This window comes from Somniosus microcephalus, chromosome 20, assembly GCF_052327205.1.
Source record: "Somniosus microcephalus isolate GS21.2 chromosome 20, FLI_Smic_1.0, whole genome shotgun sequence".
NCBI classification, from domain to species: domain Eukaryota; kingdom Metazoa; phylum Chordata; class Chondrichthyes; order Squaliformes; family Somniosidae; genus Somniosus; species Somniosus microcephalus.
The window spans coordinates 56,482,498-56,489,103 of NC_141006.1; positions in this window are offsets into that span (position 1 = coordinate 56,482,498).

A 6,606-nucleotide genomic window follows, 5' to 3' on the forward strand; every position below is an offset into this window, starting at 1 on the left:
ATCAATAATCAGTAAACACATATTTGCAGCAACATTATTACCTAATCAACCTTGTGCAATCCCTTAGTGCCTCTCGTTACTGTGCCTTTACCTACTCTAGAGCTCCTACGAAGTGTTGGCCCAGTGGCTGCAGCACGGCGGGTGGAAGGCTGCTGAGAGTCCGTGCGTGAGACTTCAGATGGCCTTGCAGGGCACCCTCGACCAGCTCTAGGCCTGGAAGGCCCGGCTGTAGACTGCACCACCTCAGCATAGGTGGCAGCAGTCTGGGCTGACTGGATGACAGGCAGCAACAAGGACAATGGCAGAGTGGCAGTGGTGGGAGCAGGAATGCTGTCATCCTGAGAGATGACAACAGCTTCCTGCTCCACTGACCCACTGCCACTCCCCCGGGAGTACAGGTTGCTGGCCTGCTGCAACACCGTATATGCCCCGGTCAACAGTGGTAGACCCAGCCATGATGGCAGCAGTCAGAGCTTACGTTGCATCAAGCTGAGACTGCATGAGAGCAGCCTGAGATTGAATGCCACCAAGCATAGACTGCATTACAGCACTAAGATGTTTTGTTGCTTCCGCCAGTGCTGCAATGGAATGGAAGCTGCCAGATCGCTCATCACACGCGGCATCAGGTCTGGGTCGCCACGGTCTCTCTGGGAGTCTACCATCCTTTGTAAACTGGAAATGATGGGCTCCATGGTGTGCACAGAGCTCAGTGCAATGTTGGAGGCAGACTCCACCACGCTCCTTAACATAGAAACATAGAAAACATAGAAGATAGGAACAGGAGTAGGCCATTCGGCCCTTCGAGCCTGCTCCGCCATTCAACGAGATCATGGCTGATCATCCAAACCCTAGCACCTGGTCCCTACACCGACAGCCATCCCACCCAAGCCCTATCCCCGTAACCCCGTAACCCCACTATTGCCGAGAGGCTTTCAGGTACTCTTGCCATTGCACCTATCATCTCTGTGTGTATGCCCATCACCCGTCTTCTAAAGGTCTCCCCATCAAGGTCCTCCTCTGAGACCTGTGCAGCAGAACTCGTGCATGAACTCACTCTCTGGGGAGCTGGCCCCTGAGCTACCCTTTCCCCCTGGCCTTGCTGCAGCCCACTCGCCCCTGGTGCCTCACTCTGTGTAAATCCCTCTACTATACTAGCCTCTAAAGAATGTGTAGTGCCAGTATCTGAGCTGGTGCCTGTGGGTGAGACATGCAGTGACGCAGTGTGTTCTTCCTCCTCCTCTTCTCCCGCCTCGCACTCAACGGTGCCCTCAGGGTCAGGCTGCTCCAGTGCTTGCTCATTATCTGAAAGCATAAAGGCACAAGAGTCGGGTTAAGGTGAGGGGAGGGGGGCAGGAAGGGAGAAATGCATGAATGCAGCATGATTAGCTGGAAAGTGTGAAACGCTTATGGGGTGAGGGGGAAGTGGGATGTGAGAAGAAGGAGTAGGGATGAACATACCGTTGTTGTCCACAAGGGGGGTCAACGTCACCGGTGGCCACGGCGCCCACCACCTGGCACCCAATAATCTGCAGCACTCGAGTCTCCAGCTCAGACAGTGGTTGGGTGTCGGCTTGTCCCCTGCCTGTGCACTCCTGCTCCATCCTGTTGTGAGCCACCTTGGCCTGCAAGAGAAAGGAAAGTGTGTGAGTGAGTGTGGAGCAATGTGTTTGGGAGATGTGCCTGTCGTCATTGAATAGCTGTGATTGTGTGCAAGGTGTGAGCTGTGGGTGTGAGTGTTGGTAGGTAGAGATTGTTGGTGGGTGAGTGCTGGGGGTGTGGTTCTTTGGGCAGTGTGTGCAGACTGTGGTTCAGATGGTGGTATGTAGCATTTGTTGAAGCATTGACTCACCCTGACCACCCAAGTAAAGTCATTAAATTTCTTCCTGCACTGTGTGTGGGTCCTGGGGACCACAGTGCTGCCTGAGACGTGCTGGGCTACCTCCACATGGTGTGGAAGACTTGCAGTGAGGGCCTCCTGCCACTTGCCGGGTAGAGCACCCTCCTCCGTCTTTCCACTGCGAACACCAATGCCTCCAATGCATGGTCGCAGAATCTGTGGGCTCTCTCCTTGGGGCATGGATCAATATGGCTGCTTGAGTCGTCCTGCTCCTTCTCCTTGGCATGCTGCTGACTGAGATGGCTACACAGCCAGCAATAATGAGAATGAGGTTCTGCAGCATCAATGAACCTCCCCTTTAAGAATTGGAAAATGCCTGTGGCAACGATGACTCATGATTAGACTGAACCTGATATTAGTCAGTGCTTTGAGTTTAACACCACTGAGCTAGGACATTAGCGTTTGATTTAGCACTCCAATCCTTTCTTTGTGCAATGAGACTGAATTTTGCATGCAGTCTGAAGCATTAGCGCCTGGCGCTAATTCTCAAACGTTTCAAAAGTTACCGCCCATTCCTGGGCTACATAATAAATAGTGTCTTGATGATCTGGCCATTATATGTGTGGGGCTGGCTTGATGGACCAGCTGGTCTTTTCCTGCCCATCAATTTTGTATGTTCGTATCAGCTCCCCGCCCCCACCACCCTCCTGCTTTACATGCCTGGACTGGCTGGTCCCTGTGGAGGAGGGGCCCCCTCACCCCACAACTCCCCCTTGGCTCCCCCCTCTGACGTGCTGCTGATAACTTGCCAAATGAATTCTAATGATGCCCAACTATGGAAAAACCACAGCCCTTTCAGCACATCTATGGAGTGGGGGCAGCCTCGCAGCAATTACACACACTACCCCGCGCCCCCAGCACTCGGTGAAAACCATCACATCAAAATCAATCTCAGGCTCTCATTAATAGTTGAGGCGTCTGAAATCAGGGGAGATAGTTAAAAAAGTAAATGTAAGAAATTCAGGACAAATACCGAGAGAAACCATTGACAATGAGGGTTGTGAGACTGTGGAATGCACTATTGTAGGAATAGGTGTATTCCTAACAAATAATGGAGCTTGACTCGGAAGAACAACAAACAGGATTTTAATGTTGAATTAGATGAAATACAGCAAACAACGTAGAACGATGCAGGAGAGTCGTGGAACAGGTCTTTCCCCAGTGGGGACGACACGAGGACTGACTAGGCAGTCCGGAGGTTTGCGCGATGACGTCATCGCGTTTGCGTCGTGACGTCATCGCGTTGCTCGCGTTTCCCGCGCTTGGGGCGTCACGTGACTTGCGACGTGACGTCATCGTGTTTGCCCGCGCTTGGGGCGGTCACATGACTCGCGTGATGGCGTTATCACGTTTACCCGGCACCCGGCATTGGAGCTGGCCGTTGCGGCCGAAGTCGCGGGAGCGGGAGGCCGAGCTGGGCCGGCGATTGCCGCGGGAGCGGGAGGCCGAGCTGGGCCGGCGATTGCCGCGGGAGCGGGAGGCCGAGCTGGGCCGGCGATTGCCGCGGGAGCGGGAGGCCGAGCTAAGCCGGCTCGCGTTTACCCACGTCATCACTTTTGCCCGCGTCATCGCGTTAGGTCGCGTTCTTAAAGGTGCAATGCCCCGTACAAGTAAACTATATATATATATACATCGTTAAGTTAAAGGGAATTATGTATAATAAGTAAGGGACACACGGTGGTACCGCTACATTATCAGAGTTAATGATTGACGAAGATACCAGTTGAACATTTAAGAACACGTTAGACAGGGGAGTTAAAGGAAAGGGGCTAAAAGGATTATGGGAACCGGGCGGGGCACATGGGATTAGGATACGGCTCCTGTGGCGAACAAACACCAAAATCAGATGAACAGCCTGTTTCCGTGTGTAATTTCTGTTTAATTTTATGTAAGGGAGTTTTGCTTGAAAGAATTATCGATCGCACACAGTCGCTGTCCAAGTCACAGTGCTCCCTGTCTCTATCCCATTCTTTCTGCTCCCAGTCTCGGTGCTCCCTGTCTCTATCCCACTCTCTGTGCTCCCTGTCTCTATCCCACTCTCTGTGCTCCCTGTCTCTATCCCACTCTCTGTGCTCCCTGTCTCTATCCCACTCTCTGTGCTCCCTGTCTCTATCCCACTCTCTGTGCTCCCTGTCTCTATCCCACTCGCCGTGCTCCCTGTCTCTATCCCACTCTCTGTGCTCCGTCTCTATCCCACTCTCTGTGCTCCCTGTCTCTATCCCACTCTCTGTGCTCCCTGTCTCTATCCCACTCTCTGTGCTCCCTGTCTCTATCCCACTCTCTGTGCTCCCTGTCTCTATCCCACTCTCTGTGCTCCCTGTCTCTATCCCACTCTCTGTGCTCCCTGTCCCTATCCCACTCTCTGTGCTCCCTGTCTCTATCCCACTCTCTGTGCTCCCTGTCTCTATCCCACTCTCTGTGCTCCCTGTCTCTATCCCACTCTCTGTGCTCCCTGTCTCTATCCCACTCTCTGTGCTCCCTGTCTCTATCCCACTCTCTGTGCTCCCTGTCCCTATCCCACTCTCTGTGCTCCCTGTCTCTATCCCACTCTCTGTGCTCCCTGTCTCTATCCCACTCTCTGTGCTCCCTGTCTCTATCCCAGTTTCGGTGCTCCCTGTCTCTATCCCACTCTCTCTGCTCCCTGTCTCTATCCCAATCTCTGTGCTCCCTGTCTCTATCCCACTCTCTGTGCTCCCTGTCTCTATCCCACTCTCTGTGCTCCCTGTCTCTATCCCACTCTCTGTGCTCCCTGTCTCTATCCCACTCGCCGTGCTCCCTGTCTCTATCCCACTCTCTGTGCTCCCTGTCTCTATCCCACTCTCTGTGCTCCCTGTCTCTATCCCACTCTCCGTGCTCCCTGTCTCTATCCCATTCTCTGTGCTCCCTGTCTCTATCCCACTCTCTCTGCTCCCTGTCTCTATCCCAATCTCTGTGCTCCCTGTCTCTATCCCAATCTCTGTGCTCCCTGTCTCTATCCCACTCTCTGTGCTCCCTGTCTCTATCCCACTCTCTGTGCTCCCTGTCTCTATCCCACTCTCTGTGCTCCCTGTCTCTATCCCACTCTCTGTGCTCCCTGTCTCTATCCCACTCTCTGTGCTCCCTGTCTCTATCCCACTCTCTCTGCTCCCTGTCTCTATCCCAATCTCTGTGCTCCCTGTCTCTATCCCACTCTCTGTGCTCCCTGTCTCTATCCCACTCTCTGTGCTCCCTGTCTCTATCCCACTCTCTGTGCTCCCTGTCTCTATCCCACTCTCTGTGCTCCCTGTCTCTATCCCACTCTCTGTGCTCCCTGTCTCTATCCCACTCTCTGTGCTCCCTGTCTCTATCCCACTCTCTGTGCTCCCTGTCTCTATCCCACTCTCTGTGCTCCCTGTCTCTATCCCACTCTCTGTGCTCCCTGTCTCTATCCCACTCTCTGTGCTCCCTGTCTCTATCCCACTCTCTGTGCTCCCTGTCTCTATCCCACTCTCTGTGCTCCCTGTCTCTATCCCACTCTCTGTGCTCCCTGTCTCTATCCCACTCTCTGTGCTCCCTGTCTCTATCCCACTCTCTCTGCTCCCTGTCTCTATCCCACTCTCTCTGCTCCCTGTCTCTATCCCACTCTCTGTGCTCCCTGCCTCTATCCCACTCTCTGTGCTCCCTGTCTCTATCCCACTCTCTGTGCTCCCTGTCTCTATCCCACTCTCTGTGCCCTCTGTCTCTATCCCACTCTCTGTGCTCCCTGTCTCTATCCCACTCTCTGTGCTCCCTGTCTCTATCCCACTCTCTGTGCTCCCTGTCTCTATCCCACTCTCTGTGCTCCCTGTCTCTATCCCACTCTCTGTGCTCCCTGTCTCTATCCCACTCTCTGTGCTCCCTGTCTCTATCCCACTCTCTGTGCTCCCTGTCTCTATCCTACTCTCTGTGCTCCCTGTCTCTATCCCACTCTCTGTGCTCCCTGTCTCTATCCCACTCTCTGTGCTCCCTGTCTCTATCCCACTCTCTGTGCTCCCTGTCTCTATCCCAGTTTCTGTGCTCCCTGCCTCTATCCCATTCTCTGTGCTCCCTGTCTCTATCCCACTCTCTGTGCTCCCTGTCTCTATCCCACTCTCTGTGCTCCCTGTCTCTATCCCACTCTCTGTGCTCCCTGTCTCCATCCCAGTTTCTGTGCTCCCTGTCTCTATCCCACTCTCCGTGCTCCCTGTCTCTATCCCACTCTCCGTGCTCCCTGTCTCTATCCCATTCTCTGTGCTCCCTGTCTCTATCCCACTCTCTGTGCTCCCTGTCTCTATCCCATTCTCTGTGCTCCCTGTCTCTATCCCACTCTCTGTGCTCCCTGTCTCTCTCCCACTCTCTGTGCTCCCTGTCTCTATCCCACTCTCTGTGCTCCCTGTCTCTATCCCACTCTCTGTGCTCCCTGTCCCTATCCCACTCTCTGTGCTCCCTGTCTCTATCCCACTCTCTCTGCTCCCTGTCCCTATCCCACTCTCTGTGCTCCCTGTCCCTATCCCACTCTCTGTGCTCCCTGTCTCTATCCCACTCTCTGTGCTCCCTGTCTCTATCCCACTCTCTGTGCTCCCTGTCTCTATCCCACTCTCTGTGCTCCCTGTCTCTATCCCACTCTCTGTGCTCCCTGTCTCTATCCCACCCTCTGTGCTCCCTGTCTCTATCCCACTCTCCGCGCTCCCTGTCACTATCCTAGTCCCGGTCTGGTATTGCCGTGTGTATAA